Source organism: Poecile atricapillus, chromosome 32 (genome assembly GCF_030490865.1).
Source record: "Poecile atricapillus isolate bPoeAtr1 chromosome 32, bPoeAtr1.hap1, whole genome shotgun sequence".
Lineage (NCBI taxonomy): Eukaryota > Metazoa > Chordata > Aves > Passeriformes > Paridae > Poecile > Poecile atricapillus.
In genome coordinates, this window is record NC_081280.1 from 1503803 (window position 1) to 1519296 (window position 15494).

At 48.7% G+C, this 15494-nt stretch overlaps 1 protein-coding gene across 1 annotated transcript in view; it reads right to left on the reverse strand.

The window, feature by feature from the left end:
• LOC131590198 (olfactory receptor 14C36-like) overlaps positions 1-15494 on the reverse strand; it is a 595201-nt gene that overhangs the window by 241082 nt on the left and 338625 nt on the right. The gene's annotated exons all lie outside the window — the stretch shown is intronic.

Consider the following 15494-nt stretch of genomic DNA (forward strand, 5'->3'; position numbering starts at 1 on the left):
GTCCTGGCAGCACTGAAATCAGCAAGTGTGGAAGAGTCCCCGCCAAGGCAGACCTGCCACCCCAGCCGAGCCCTGGCAGTGCTGGTGCCCTTCTCCTGCCCCAGAGACCTGTGCCCCTGGTGGGTTTCTGTGCCAGAGGGCAGCCAAAGCCCACGTGCATTGGGGGCTGGGCTCCTTCCTGCAGGGGTCTTGGCAGGAGCATCTGGAACAACTGCTGGCAACGCTTAGCCTTGGTCAGATTATTACATGTTGGAATTATTTTCCCATTGAAGTCATTTCCTGTAGCTCAAAAACATCTTTGTTGGGAAGGCACAGAAGGATCTGGCATTTAAGAACCCTTAGTTCACAAGAGCTTTACTTCCCCGTTGCTCAACTCAAGAAGTTCCGAAAAGTTGCAGACTTCACCAATTAATTGGAATGACCGGAGAATGTGAAAGATTTGCAAGTTTGCTTCCCATCTCAAAACAGCAAGTCCTTTGCCTTAACATCATCCATTGAGAGTCACTTTACAAAGTATAACACTACACAGAGGCTAAAAAAAGGCCATTCTTTGGTTTGCAAACCTTCGGTTTTCAATGGAGGGATGATAATATCCTAATTCTCTGAAGGATTAAAGCTCTCAAGGAATCAAAGTCCACTCAGTATCACGAAAGTAGTACAAACGACTGAGTAGATTGCAAAAAGGCTAATCCTCCCCCTGGTACAGATATCTAGGTGGCCAGTAAAGAACAGCTCTCCCCTCTTCTTTTTTTGCATGAGAACCAGGACCACTAACAGGAAAAGTCACAGATATTCCTTATGTCCTCCATAACCAAAGCAGTGCCAAACCACAGATGGTGCCATCAAACTGACTCAAATTCCAGCCTAGACCTCTCACTTCCAGACAACTCCTTCCCCAACACACCCACCAACACCAACGCCCCCAAAACACGCTCACAGAACTCCTCAACACCCCACCAGGACCCCCAGCTGTTCCCTTCCCTCCACAGAGCTTTCCCACCCTCCAGCAGACCCCCTGGTTCCCTGCACATGCCATGGGATATGGATGCTAAATCTGAACCAGAGTGCCTGTAGAAATTACAGGCTGCATAGCTCCTCGGTGTTGCCTGAGAAAGTAGTCTGGGGAAAACATGAGAAAGAATTAAAACAATCCTCAGGGACAGAAAACACCCTTGCAGGTGTTGTTTTCTATCCCTTGTTTTCTTTGCAGGAGAAAGTCAGGGGGGTGGTGAGCCCCACTTAACAATGATGGTGATGTAGCAGTTTACTAACCAATAAGAGTTTCCTTTCTGTACTTTCCACGTATCGGTCTATAAAGAGACCTGAAGCAATAAATTAGAAAAAATTCTCCTGTTCTGACTCAATGAGAGTCTGTGTCGTCTCTTCCCAGCCGTTCCTAATAGAGTGACAATGGGATGGCACTCAGCAGGATCTGCTCTGAGGCCTTCCATGGTAGCAAGCTCAGGCTGCCAGGCCAATGGTTCCTGGATCATCCTTCCCACTGACCCTTCCTGTGCACGGCTCTTACATTTACACATTTGAGCTCAGCTTGGACTTCTCCCCTTAAGCAGGATTGTTGGGAAAGGATCGAGAGCAGCCTGGCAAGCTGTCACGATCTGCAAGGTGGGATTCGTGATGTGGTTCTTTTAGTCGGTCTTAGAGTACAAAAGATTATCAGCAAACCAAGGACTTAAACAGCAAAACACACTTTATTGAGTGCTCATCAGCACTAATATGCAATAGAGAGAGAGAAAGGAGGAAGCAAAGCATAAGGAAAAGAGAGTAAGGGGATTATAGCTACCAAAGTCGGAGTCCACTCAGCTGTCCAACGACGCAGAGTCTTCTGTCCGTTGGGGAGATCTCAAAGGAAGGTAAGTTTGGGGTATAATTTTATAGTCTTTTGCAAAACGAGGGACGCAGGGCCAAAAACAGAGGAGATTGATGATCATTGTGATGAATTCCATTGCGCAGGGGACAGGTGTAGGGTACAGAGCGATCCATGTCGTGCAAGTCTCTGCTCACCAGCAGGAACGAGGGCAATGTGTGGTGGAAAACCCATTGCACAGGGTACCACGCACAAACCTCTGTTCACCAGCAGGAACGAGAGCCGTGAGTCGTGGAAAACCCGTTGTGCAGGTTACCAAGCCTCTGCTCACCAGCAGGAACGAGAGCAGTGTACCGTGCAACCACCTGCAAACAATCACTTAGCAAACATCCACCTCAGCTAGGCCCAAACCCCCAAACCAAGTCCCTTGTGATATTCAGGGTCTCAGTCTCTGTCCTTGAGGCGGTTGTGAGACAGATGAGGGCATCTTCAGACCGTCTCTTACACAAGCTCTTTCTCCAGCTCCCTCTTTACTCTTGGGGCAGGTAGAGCATTCCACAGGAAAGCAACTGGTGCTACAAGTGATGTGCGGAATAAAAGGAACCCTATAACTCGCAGAGTAGTTATAAGAGCAGGTATGAATTTATTCAGCGCTGAGGTGCATGGGGGATATCTCCTCCAAAAAGCATGCACACCTTTTTGATTGGGTTTTCCTTTTTTATCCTTTACAGAGCAGGTTTACACGATACGCCTAATACATATTAATTTCCTAACCCCGCCTGTCTTCACTTCATATTACAATTAGCCCTGTGCCCCTTTCAGTCCTTTGGCCACTTTTTGGGACTTAAAATCTGTTTCTTCCAGCTTAGGGTCCAGGAATCTCCTTTATCCTGTGGTGCCTTTGTCTTTGCATCTTGTTTGTGTATTTCAGCTCCTTATCTTATCTTGCAGTCTGACTCTTTCTTGTTCTTGAGGATTAGGGTGTCAGGGTCTGGTTTTTGTCAGACACCACTTTCAAGCATTTCTTCCTAATTCTTAATTTCTTTGTTTCAGTCCCCCCTTTTCTAGAAAATTAGTAAATTCTTTTACTTAGCAATACTAATGCTTTTTTGCCTTTTTTCCTTTTTTTTTTTTTTTTTTTTTTCTTACTTCTACAGCTTCATTTCTTAATATAAAAAGAAGCTTTTCATGTAACATGGCTTTGCTGGCGTCTCAAAAGGGAAAAGGATAAGTGACAGAAGAAGGAATAATAGATGTCCAGTATGGCTTACACTCCCACCCACTCTGCCTATGAGGTTGCAGCTCACAGCAGGTGTTTTATATTCTTCTTGGTGGTGAGTTATAGTGGCCAATCTGGTCTTGCCCCCTATTTCCTGGTCACTTCTTCTTTTCTAATTTCTAAGCAAATTTTTTTGACACTTTTTAACAGTAGTTTCTCACTGTTTCTCAGGTATTTCTCACTTAACAGACATTAGTAATTTTTCATCTGCAAAGCAAAAGTTATCATTTAAGTTATTCTTAATAGATTTGGTACACAACACTTTTTGCAATGAGAGGCTTAACTTTGTGAACGACAATACCTATTATTCTCTAATTTAAACACTTCTATTTAATCCAGATAGCATGTCTCGTATTGGGATGATTTAGACAAGGTATATGATGTGGTACTGATGGAAGTTGTGGTTCTCCCCCCTCCTTTATACAAATCACAGGCAAAAGCAAAAATATACGAGGATTTCTCGACCAAAATAGCCCCAGTTCTCCTGTTTGGAGTGGGAGTTTTTCTCCCCAAGGTGGATATCGAAAGTGTCCCAGAACTTGTCCAGGCAGGGCTTGAAATTACTGATACAGGCTTGGTCTTACTTCTCAGTTAGGCGTGATTCTTAGCTCATTCCTTGGATCATTTGGATTGTTTCAGTTCATTACCACCGGTCTCTGCTGAAGAGTACATTTGGTATCACTGGGTTTGGGTGTTACAGTCCAGTCCTCAGGTCTTTTGATCTTATTGGTGTGAATCCAACTTCACTCTTTGGTCCAGATTGCAGCTTCTCTGCCTTAATTATCAGTAGTACCTGAAAACGATTTCTTAATAACACAGGGAGAGTGAAAACATCACATCAAAATTTTCTATCAGTATTCTTTAAAATTCTTGGGTTAAACGAAATTTAACATTAAACCTAGGAGCCAATCTCGTTCTGTGCGTTTAAATTAGTTAAACAAGAAAGACTAGGTTAGTCTTAACTTCAAATAAATTACATTTATTACCTTTTTATTCTTTGGTTAATATTTACTTGTTTAGCTTCACAAACTTCTTTTATCAGTTTCTTAGAACAAACCCTTTCCTTTTAACAACAAGAGTAAAAGAAAGGAAGGGAAAAAAATAAGAGAAAAAAAGAGATCTTATTTCAAGAAATTAAACACCTTGATGAGGTTTTCAGAACCTAACAAGCAAGACTGTTTTTGCTTTGGTCCTATCACACCAGTTTGTTTCTCAGCTTTTGTTCTGTTCCTTCTTTCCCATTCCCAGCAGTTTTTCAGGCCATTTCTCTCCCCCTCTGCTGCCGCAGCTCTGGGCCGAGCAGGCTCTATTCAGCCGCTCGCTCTGCAGGGGCCCACTTGCGTCCTTGCCAGTCACTTGTGTGCTGACCCTGGGGCAAAGCCTGTGTCCCCTCTCTCCCCGCTGCGCCGTCCCTTCACACACAGGACTGGCATGTTCAAACACACTCAGCTCCCACCACAGCCGAGGGGTAGAGCCCAGAGTCCACAGCGCTCTGGTCTGGGGCTCCTCTGCTGTGCCAGCTCGCTCCTCAGCAGCAATCCTCACCCAGCACCGCTGCCGGGCCGGCGAGCGCTGCCGGCACCTCGCACCCCTCGAGACCCCGGCACAGACACGGCGGGTCCCGCTCCAGCAGCGCCCCTCACGAACCGCGCTCTGCACCCTTCACATCGGGTGGGAGAGGACCGGGAACCACCGCTCCGGGCCCCGCTGTTCACCACTTACATGGGACCGGGTCCTGCTACAGCTGCTTTACATAAAAGCAATAAAACAACACCCAAACCTAGCGACTCCTAACCCAGTGCTCCAGATGCTCCTAACATCCCCTGTTTCGGGTACAATTCTCACCTCTAATCGCGCTTGAAAGTTTTTCTCCTCACAAGCCAGTGCTCACTCTTCGGAGCCAAGAAAACACTTCCCGCTCTCTTTCTAAAAATCTCTACAACTCTAATGAAAGGAATTGCAAACTTCTCTCTCTCTCTCTCGGCCACTATCATCTTGCCACTCTTTACACCACATCCCTCCAGAATCTCCACTACACAAATTACTCTGCCTCCGAATCAACTACAGATTCCAACACCTCCTTTTGGGGACCCTCCCCAAAGCCATCAAAGGCACTAGACACAGAGACCAGTCAGCTAGCCAGCTACCTTTACCAACTAAAACAAACCTGCAGTTACTATTTCCATTCCCTTGAGCAGATCTTCCGTCAAGCTAGAAATGAAGACACAGACATCATTCTTCTCTAAGTTTTCTTCTACAAGTACAAAGGAGTCCATCTTCACACAGCTGCTTAATGTGAATAATCTCTAATGTAACTTTTCTCATGACAAGATATGATCAGGTCTTTTATTCTTACAGGCATTTAGATACATTGACAAGTTTCTGACAATACCTTTATGTTTCAACAGTACTTGCAGCTTATATACTATGAACCATCTATAGCAAGAACCAGTCTTACAATTGTTTTCAAACTCTTCTTTCACAAAATAAGACTAATCTCTAAATTAACACATGTATTTATTAAAATAGACTAAGTTTAGAGTCTCCACAATTCTCTTCTCAATTCAAAACACCAACAATCTTAATTCTAATCTTTTAACTGGGTCTACTTCTGCTTCTGTAATAAGCACAGCTACAAAACAACACAAGCACTCCTAGAGACATTTGCACTCTCTTGGCAAATTCAAAAGAACAAGAAATCATGGCAGTTGTGAGCCTGATCTTCAGCTAAACACACCATCACAATAACTCTAGAAATCATCAGAGAGATGATCAGCATTTCATATTGTGAAAAGAGAGACAAAATAATTTTCAGCAGCAGTTAAAAGATTTACAACAATCCACAGGATTTTGCTTTTAGACTGGCACCAGGTTCTGCTGTTAAGAACCATGGGCTGTGCCCATCAGCACGGGACACAAACAACATTAGGGTTAACAGCTCTAACACTTACTGACAAACTGATAAGTTTTCACCTCAAGAAGTGACTACTATGCAAATTACTGTAATTTGCCTTTAAAATTAAAATCAACCACAAAATTCTACGATATTCACTAAAGTAAAGAAATTGGAAGGCATACTAAGAAATGGGTTTGTTTTGTTTCTCTACAAAATAAATATTGCAGTCACTCAAGAAAAAAAAACCAACAGAGCTTACTTCTTTTTCCACTTTCTCCCAGGATGCTTTTCTTGGAATTCTTCTAAGCACCCCTCCAAACTTCTCTGCTCTTCCTGAAATCTCAAACTTTAAGCACTGACACAGCTTACTGCTGCAGAAGCCCACAGCACAATCACACACAGAATTCTCTCAGAACCCGGGAAAACAAAGGCTTGCAACTTGCAGCTCCCTTGATTTGGAGCTGATTCCATACGCCAGTACTGCTCCATATCTCACTCACACATCTGGCTAAGAAAAAGCTCTCTGAGACAGTTTGACACCAGTTTTTACTCCCAGAATCACAGAACTTTATGTGTCCGAGGTCTCATAAGACCCTGGCATAGAAAACCTGGGTCCCAGAGGGACTCACCCAGCTCTCTCACCATTGGGCATGTTCCCGGCCTGTTTCACAGCTTCAGGAGGTTCCAGGAGTCACTGAGAGCTCCTCCGATCCCCCTGTGCCTGGAGCAGGGAACCCGAACCAGCATCTGTGGTTCAATCCAGCCTGCCTGCAGCTGCCTAAACACAGCTCTGCGGCTTGAGAGCTCCAAAATAAGTTTAAACAATCCAGGGGCACCAAGACTTAGACGGCCACTGCCCTCGCTTTACTCAAGATGGACGAGCTGAACTCATCCCCTCAGGGCACCCTCCGTGCCTGGATCTTATCAGGGTTCGGCCCGACTCACTGCCGGCCGGAGCTGCAGGAGTCCCTGCACTCCTGAGGCTGATCCGCCACTCCGTCTCAATAGCTCAATGGGGAATAACTCTGGGAGCACGATCTCCCAGAAAAACCTTTCACCGTCGCCACAGTGGGGCAAAAAAAAAAACTTCTAAAAAAAACACCAAAAACCCAAAAAACAAACAATTCCAAACACTGAATCACATACCAGCTCAGCAAAGTGACCGCCCCCCCGCAAGCAGCTCTTGTTGCCCGGAGGGGAGGAAAGGCGCGGAGGGAAGATCACCACTAAAGATAACCTTGGCTCTGCTCTGAGACCAGAGCTGCCATCCCGCTGAGAACAGATTTGATACAACACCCCCGCGGTTCCTGGGTTACAAGCCCCAGTTCTGGTTTGCCACCCTGGGGCTCCAAGACGGGGGCTCGCAGGGAGGAAGCGAATGTGTCCCCACCGTGATCCAGTCCCTGTGGAAACATCGACTCGTGTTCACTCTTACTCCAGCACAGCACAGAAAACCTTTCCTCTTTAGCAACACAATTCCAAAAAAACCAAACTTTAACGCAACAATCACACCTATTTACGCATTCTCACATCTGTTCATTCAACTCCACCCAGTCACAGCAAGACAATAAGGTGCTCTTTATTTCCCAGTTACTTGTTAATATCCACCCATGGGCACTGTAATATGTCAAATATCTCAAGTTTCTTGAATTATTCCTCAATTTGGCAGTTTTAAGTCCAAATTTCTTGGATTTAATCCTCAACTTGACAAAGTCTTAGAGAATCCATATTTTACTCTGTTTTCCCAGTGGATTGTGCCAGGAAAACCTTCGTCTCCTTTCCCGAGGGGCTCACCCCTACCCTGAGACCCAGTCCCAGTAACCCCGGGGGTATCTTGCAACCCCCGCTTCCCGCTCCCCCAAAGATTACTTACAATCCGTTTTCTTCTTTGGGTCTTCGTGCACAAGAATTATGGAGCAAAAATACCACAGTTTAGGGAGCCTTTTCCCCTCTCCTTTGCTTTATTTCTTCTCCTTCTTGTCCTCGGGGTTTTGACCTGCAGCCGCTTGGCCCACGCTAGGAGGAACGGAGCGGGGTCTGCTGAAATCAGCAGGGGCGCGCCTGTTTCCCTGTTCTGGATCTCCGGTGGTCCTAGAGGTGAGGTGCTTATCGCAGACGAGCCCCCAAAATTCTTAAAAATGAGAGTCACTTAATAAATTATAAAAAGAATTTAATATAAATAAAAAGACAATTAGGATACAAAAGGAATAAAGCAAAGGATTAAAACGGCCGGGTGCCCTGGTGAGTTGCCAGGAACACACCTGGTATCTCAGGAACACTCTTTTTATCCCCCCCTGCTGTGAGGGGTTAATGCATATTCAAAGCATGTCCCCTCCCTGGTTCTGCCTTCTTGGATCATGATTTTGCACAACTTATTTTTCTGCTGGTCAGCACTATTTTTGCTGGTCATCATTATTCTTGCTGATGAGCATTATTTTGGAGTTTGGTTTCTTTTCTCCTGCAAATGGTCACTTGTTGATAAGAGTCTGGCCCCCGTCATCCTTCCTCTGAGGGTATCTGGGCTTCATATCTTTTGCTGATAACAGTTTGGGCTCTATTGTTCTCCTGATAACAGCTTGGGCCCCACTCTCCTTGTCCTCTGGGGTTTCCTTGCCTTGTACCTAGGAAATTCTTTTAAGCTTAAAACTTGTTAGTAAGAAAAAAGTACATACATAGCTAAAAAGTATTTAACATATAAGATTCATCTGCGAAAGCCAATATCACAATACAAATTTATAACACCATCTTTTCCAATTCTCCTCTAGATACCTCCACAGAACTTAACACAAATGAATTCTGTGTTCTAAGGTGGCCATATTTGGCAACTTATACTCTGGCTATACATAATAACAATATTTTACCATTATTTCCATAGTTACCTCTGTGTGAATGCATAATCTGTCCCAAGATCTCAGCATTCTCCCCAAGGGACTCTCCGGGGGTATTGTGGGATCATCATCCCTTTTGCCAGGACCCCTTCCCGGCTGTACCCTTGCAACCCTCCATGGGTGCCCTGTTTAGCCTGTGCTGCCCTCTGTGGGTGCCCTCCCAGGCTTGCCTGTGCTACCCTCCCTGGGTGCCCTCCCAGGCTTGCTCCCCGAAGATCCCATTTTACTCACCGGTGAGGTTTTCAGTGGTTCTTCCCTGTGGACTCTTCACGGACCCCCCTGGTCTGCCACTCATCTGTCTGCTGGACAGTCTCGGGAACCCAATCGATCTCCCTGTGCTGGCTGCCACCAAGGGGAGCTGATCGCCAAAACTGGGTGAGGCACACCTTCGACTCCACTCGCTGCCCGCCGCCCCAGACAGTGGAAATATCCCGGACCGAGCCCCCAAAATTGTCAGGAAAATTAATCCACAAACGCCAGAGGTTTATGTCCAAAAAGGAGACAGAGGAGTCCTTTTGCTTTATTCGAATAAAGGGAGAGGCCATGGGGCATTCCCCTGGGGTCTCTCAAATTCTTGGAGGGCGCAGCCTCCTTTTTATCCTAATTCCTGGCCGCTTGTCCCTTCTCTCTTTCCCCATAGGCTGAGGTACTTGAGAGGTACAGACTTCCTGGAACGCCTGATACCGGCGGTGATACCTTTCCCCCCCCTCCCCATGCATAATCCCTTCTTAACTTTTATAGAATTCATAGTGTTCTGTTAGTGCCCCTTTGATCTTCTACTGGAATCCATCCCATTGTTTCTGTCGTCTCTCACTGATAGTACATCTTATCAACTGACCCACAGCTTGTTTGTAAAGACAAACCCTTCATTCCTCTCACTGGTAACTAAAAAGACTGTTTTTTCACCCTTTAAGGCCGTCTACAGTGCAGTTTATGCGGCTGATCACCGTAACACTGTAACTCTCTTTCCCCTGTTCCGCGGCATCCTCGGGCACGGGCCGGCTGTTGCTTAGCAGCGTCAGCTCCGGAGCTTTAGAGGTATCGGCCGCGTGGTTTTTTCGGGGTGCAGGTTGCCAGGCGACCTCGGCACCCCTGGTTTCCGCAGGGCCCTGTGGCACTGAGAAGTGTGGCGAAGCCACATCTCTTCTGTGCTACACGGGACATCCCCTGCGTGGTTTATTCGGGGTGAAGGTTGCCAAGCAGCGTCTGAACCCCTGGTTTCCGTGAAGCCCCCGTGGAGCTCAGGGGGGTGTTGCAAGGCGACGTCTCACCTGGGCTAGGCGGGGAAAGCCTCTACGTGGTCGAGAGAGGGGTAAACGCTGCCACAGCATCTGCACCCCGATCTCTCTAAAAGTTTTTCCGCTGCAGTGTCCAAACCGTAGTTTTTAGACGACTCTGCAGCGTGTTTATATGCGAGTATTACTAAGTGACGCCCGAGAACGGACGGGAGGTGCCTGGCCAGCACCCATCACCCGAGCTCTGAGAGATGAGCCAACATCATTTAAATAAGAGGTGAGTCACAAACCAGTCTATCATGGGTCAAGCTATTCTACCCCAGACAAAAAGCAGTATAAGCAACTAAAATTCTTACTGAAAGCCAGCCAAAGTAATTTGCCTAAACGAGAACTAAAAACCCTCCTAACCTGGACTCTAGTTAATTTCCCAAACGCAAAACACTCAGAATTCTTTACTAGAGATTTCTGGGACACAGTTGGTAATAAGCTTTTTAATAACATTTCCCGCCGAGATATGGCGGCCGCAAAGTTGGTCCCAGCCTGTAGGGCACTCGTAGAAATGTGTGCTGCGAATACACAACGCGCGACGAGCCCCCCGGACCCCGCAACCCCCGTGTCTCCTACCCCTCCCCCCGACCACGCGTCCCCCGCATCCTCGGTCCCCGCCGTCCCCCCTCCCTTCCTGCCCGCTCAGACCGGTGTGCCCCCTCCCCCCGACCATGTGGCCCCCGTACCCTCGGTCCCCGCCGTCCCCCCTCCCTTCCTGCCCGCTCAGACCGGTGTGTCCCCTCCCCCCGACCACACGGCCCCCGCTCCCCCTACCCCAGTCCCGGCACGCTCCATTCCCACCCCTCCCCCCACCTTCCCCGTCCCACCGCCCCGCTTTTGCCCCCCTCCTGCCGTCCCAGCTTCCCCCGATGTTGCGGTCCCGCCCCGTTCCACCGTCCCCGCGGCTATGGGCCCCGCTGCCGCTGCGGCTCCGCCGACCCCCGGCGGCGCGGTCCCCGCGGTCCCGCCTGCCCCCGCCGACACCGTGGTTCCCGGCTCCGCCACCCCGCCCGCCCTCGGCATCGCGGTTCCCGCAGCTCAGCTCCCCTACACCCCCTCCGTGCCGCCCGCGCCGCCTTGGTGCCCCGCGGGCTCCGCTTTCCCGGCGCCCGTGGTGCCGCCGGCCCCGCCGCCGCCGCCGTGCAGCGACACCGATCTGTGCGGTGCGGCGCGGGCCGATCCGAAATGCCCGCTGCCGTACACCACTCCCCCATGCTGCCCTGCGGCACTGACGCCATCCACGCATGCGCAGTCACAGCTTCTAGCGCCGGCGCTCCTGCCTCCGCCGTCCCCGGGCCCCCCGTGCCACCCCCCCGTGCCAGCCTCTCAAACCGCGGGGGGGGAGAGTAAGGACGGGAACGGGACCCCGGCTCTACAGCTGCTGACACCCGCGTCGCCTCTGCCACCGCCCAGCCCAGCCACTGTCCAGTCCCCGCCATGCGTCTTCACGTCCCCGCGTCCACCACCGAAGCCGCCCGACACCGGCACACGGCCCCCGCCTGTCTCTGCCCCGCTGCCGACACCGGCACAGATCCCGTCTGTATCCGCTAGGTCAGCAACTCTCCCCGACAGCGCGGAACAGCGACAGCCGCGGCCCCCGCGCACCGATGTACTGCCACTCCCGGGCTCACCTACGCGACTCCTGAACTGCCCGGCACCACCACCAGCAGCCACGAAAGACGGGGGAGAACGGGAGTGAGAAATAGAGGGAAATAAAGAAAGAGATTATTCAAAAGCAGATACCGTACCACCAACAGTGGCAATTCAAGCAAAGGAACTTAGAAAGACTTTGAGAGAAAGTGATCTACCAGAGACACTTCAACAAAAAACAAATAAATTCCCGTTATTTGCATGAATGCATGTTGTTTTTACCCTTTTGCATCAATCTTTGTAGTAAAACTTTACCTGTAAATCAGCCCAAGATAAATGCCTGGGTCGCCTTAGCCAAAGGCTGCAAGCTTTGATACCATCTGCTTGTCAGATCATACTGTTCCCATTCATAAACAGCTGCAAAATTTGAAAAATTTAGGCACCCAAACTCATATTGATAATTCTAAAGTGAATCAATCTGACCTTCAAAAGTTAGAGAAGCTGGACAATTTGTTTAAAGGTTTAAGCTTTGCACCTTGGCTAAGAGAACTCTGTAAAATAAGCTTAATTATTTTAATAAGTTAATTGTAGTTTTAGCAGCAGCACCCGTTATACTTCAGTGTGTGCAAAAACTAACAAGACAGTTTCTATTATCTTAAATAGTTCATCGAGACAGGGGAGATGTTGGGGAAGGTGAAACAGGGAAACCTTGTGAATGTGATGGTTTAACAAAAGATTCTGAAAATATGAAGGCTAGAATCAAAGTAGAAATGAAAGCCTGCTTTGAGTCATAGGATACTGAGTACTGGTTAACCAAAGAACAATAGCTTAGCCAGCTAGAGGAGAATCCCTGTTGATAAAACAATGTCCTTCTGCTGATAAAGAATGCAAAGGTCAAGAAGCAAGGAAAGAACTTGTAAGGTTTTGTAGAATCTAAAATGCAACACTGTATGTTAATATAGGGAAGCGCATAGGCTGGATGTAAATTCTTTAGTGGGTGTGTCTCATGGTGATTGGATTCTAAGAATTAGAATATTCACGATAGAAAAACATATATTGAATTGTAACAAGAACTTCGCTCTCTTTACTCTGACCTCTTCGCTCTTTTCTCTTAACTCTTACCCCTTTACCCCTCTCCCCCACTCCTAACTCTCAGCCCCCTCTCCCTGCTCCTACCCCTCTCGTCTTCCCTGCTCTCTCCCTCTGCCTTTTCCCTCTTTCCCCCTGCTGCTCTCTTACTCCCTCCCTCCCCCATCCAACCTCTCCTCCCCTGCTCTACCTGTTCTCTCTCCCCTCCCCCGGACCACGTGGACGCCGAGGCTGGTGGCGGACACGGGTCTCCCCTGCTTTTACTCTTATAATAAATTGCTTATACTTGAACAGCCTGACCCTGGAGAAGTCTCTCACCGCGAGCGAGAATTTATACACTCCAATAGTTCTCTTTATTCAACCTCAATTTGCCTTTGCATTTATAACAACATCTTCCACTCACACAGCAAGGCAAGTGAAGGGGAAAGTGCAATCTCTCTTTCCTGGAAGGTGTTCAGCTTTTAACAAACTCGTTTTGCTGAAGATGAGCCTAGGCAGTGGTGAGTTAGAGCATTTGATCAAACTCCCAGAGTATCCTCACAGCTGTTTGGACACAATTTCTCTTTTTCTCTTTTCATTGCGAATGCTTTCTCCTGCCCCGCTGCCTCCTGCTTGGAGTTGTACGCGCAGCAGAGTCCCAGAGTTTTCTCAGCAGGCCTGTGCAGCGAGTTCTGAGCCAACGTGTGGCTCTGCTGCCATCCCAAATCTGCGCTTTCCTTGCCCAGCCTGAGCGCAAGTGGGGCATGTGCTGGGCGTGGCTGGAGATTTTCATCACCAAAATCCTCCAGCGTCATGGCATTTCCATCTGCCCATTGCTTTGGAGAGCACAAATCACAAACCACCCATCTCAGCTGATAAATGTCATTGCTTGCAGATTGCTGCAGCCGCACAGCTGAGCTACAAATACACATGAATCAATTTCAGTTGAAAAATGGCATTTATTACAAATTGCTACACCTGCACTGACAATACACAACTATCAAAATCTCAATTAAGTTTAAAAAAAAACATTTATTATATTAGCAAAACAATGTCACGTAAAAATATACAAATACCAACTTCAGTTAACAAAAACTTAATTTATTGCTAACCTCTACAAGTCACTATTGACAAAGATTAATGAATTGTTTAACAACTTAATGTATTACAGATTACTAAAAGCTTAGAGCCCATATAGAAATACAAAAATATCAGTTCCTCCCTCTAAAGAACCCTGTACTGAGAATTCCATAGATAAAATTATACAACTATAGCTCTTCATACATGTTTAAAAAGAACAAAATACATCTATATATACATATATAACAATCTACAGATGCAAATACAGATTAAATATTACATATTTCATGCAATATATAAAACAAAACTAAATATAAAAATGTCACAGTCCCAATCTAAATGTCCATACAACTGCATAAGAATAAATCAGCCGCCCGATCTTCGAAGCTTCTCTTTCAGTCTTCTCCTCCCATGCAGAGCAGCTCTCCTGGACAGGGACAGCAGATGGGACATCTGGGAGGCAAAGGGAACAGCGAGTCAGTCCTGGCACCTTTCCCTTGGCAGCAGCTGCACTTCCAGCAGGGAAGCGAAAATCTCCGAGCCTCCCCAGGAGGGTTGGGAAGAACAAGCAGGCCGAGCGGGCCAGCGTGTGGCGAGCGCAGGCGCGGCGGGACTGTCCCGCATCTCCCGGCAGCCCGGCACAGCTCCCGGGCCCTGCCGGCACAGCTGCCTTGCCCAAGGACAGCCCCTGTGCCGGCCGGGGCAGCAGCGCTGAGCAGCCCCAGCACGGGCAGGGGCCGCTCCTGCCCGGCCGGGCAGCGCCCACGGACAAAGCCCACGCCACCCTCAGCCCTGCCCGGCCTCACCAGCCCTGGGGCCTCACCCAGGCTCTCGCGTGGCCCCAGCACATCCCTGCTCACTGCTCTTGTTCCAGGCCTTCAGCTTCTCCCTGCTGCCTCCTGGCAGTGTCTGGATGTCCTCAAGCTCTTCAGCACAGCTGTGGTGGCAAAAGTGGAGGCTCTGGACTTTGTTTCAAGGCCTGGCAGAGCTGCAGTCCCTGAGCTCTGTGTGCTCCCTCCTGGCCCCCTCCATCCCCTCAGCCCCGCCGTCCTCTCGGCAAACCCCCAGCCCCCTCTTCAGTTTCTTCGGCCTCTCCCAGGCCTCTCACCCCGCTCAGTCCCTTCTGAGCCGTTGTGTCCCCTCAGAGCCGGCACAGCCCTCAGCCCGTGCCTCTGTCACCTCAGTGCCACCATCGCCCTCTGCTCCCCCACAGCCCTCAGTGCCCCCAACACCTCAAGGTTTCCATCGTCCCTTCAGCATCAGCGCCTCCTCAGCCCCCTCAGTCTCACCGTCCTTCAGCAGCTCCTCACAGGACAGTGCCTGGGGCCACCGGCAGCTCCCACCGCTCCAGGGACAGCCAGGGCTGCAACTGCTGCTCCGCCTGGCCCGGCCCCAGCTCGGACCCAGCACAGGGGGACACAAGGGGCACAGCGGGAAAAACAAGAGATGAAAAAGGCAGCCAAGGGGGAAAGAGGCAAAAATGCAGCCTAGGCCTACACAGCTCAATCTATGGATCTGTACATCCATAGAGCTCTAACTAAAGAACTATGCACATTTAGAAATGGAACTGTGTGTGCATCTAAAT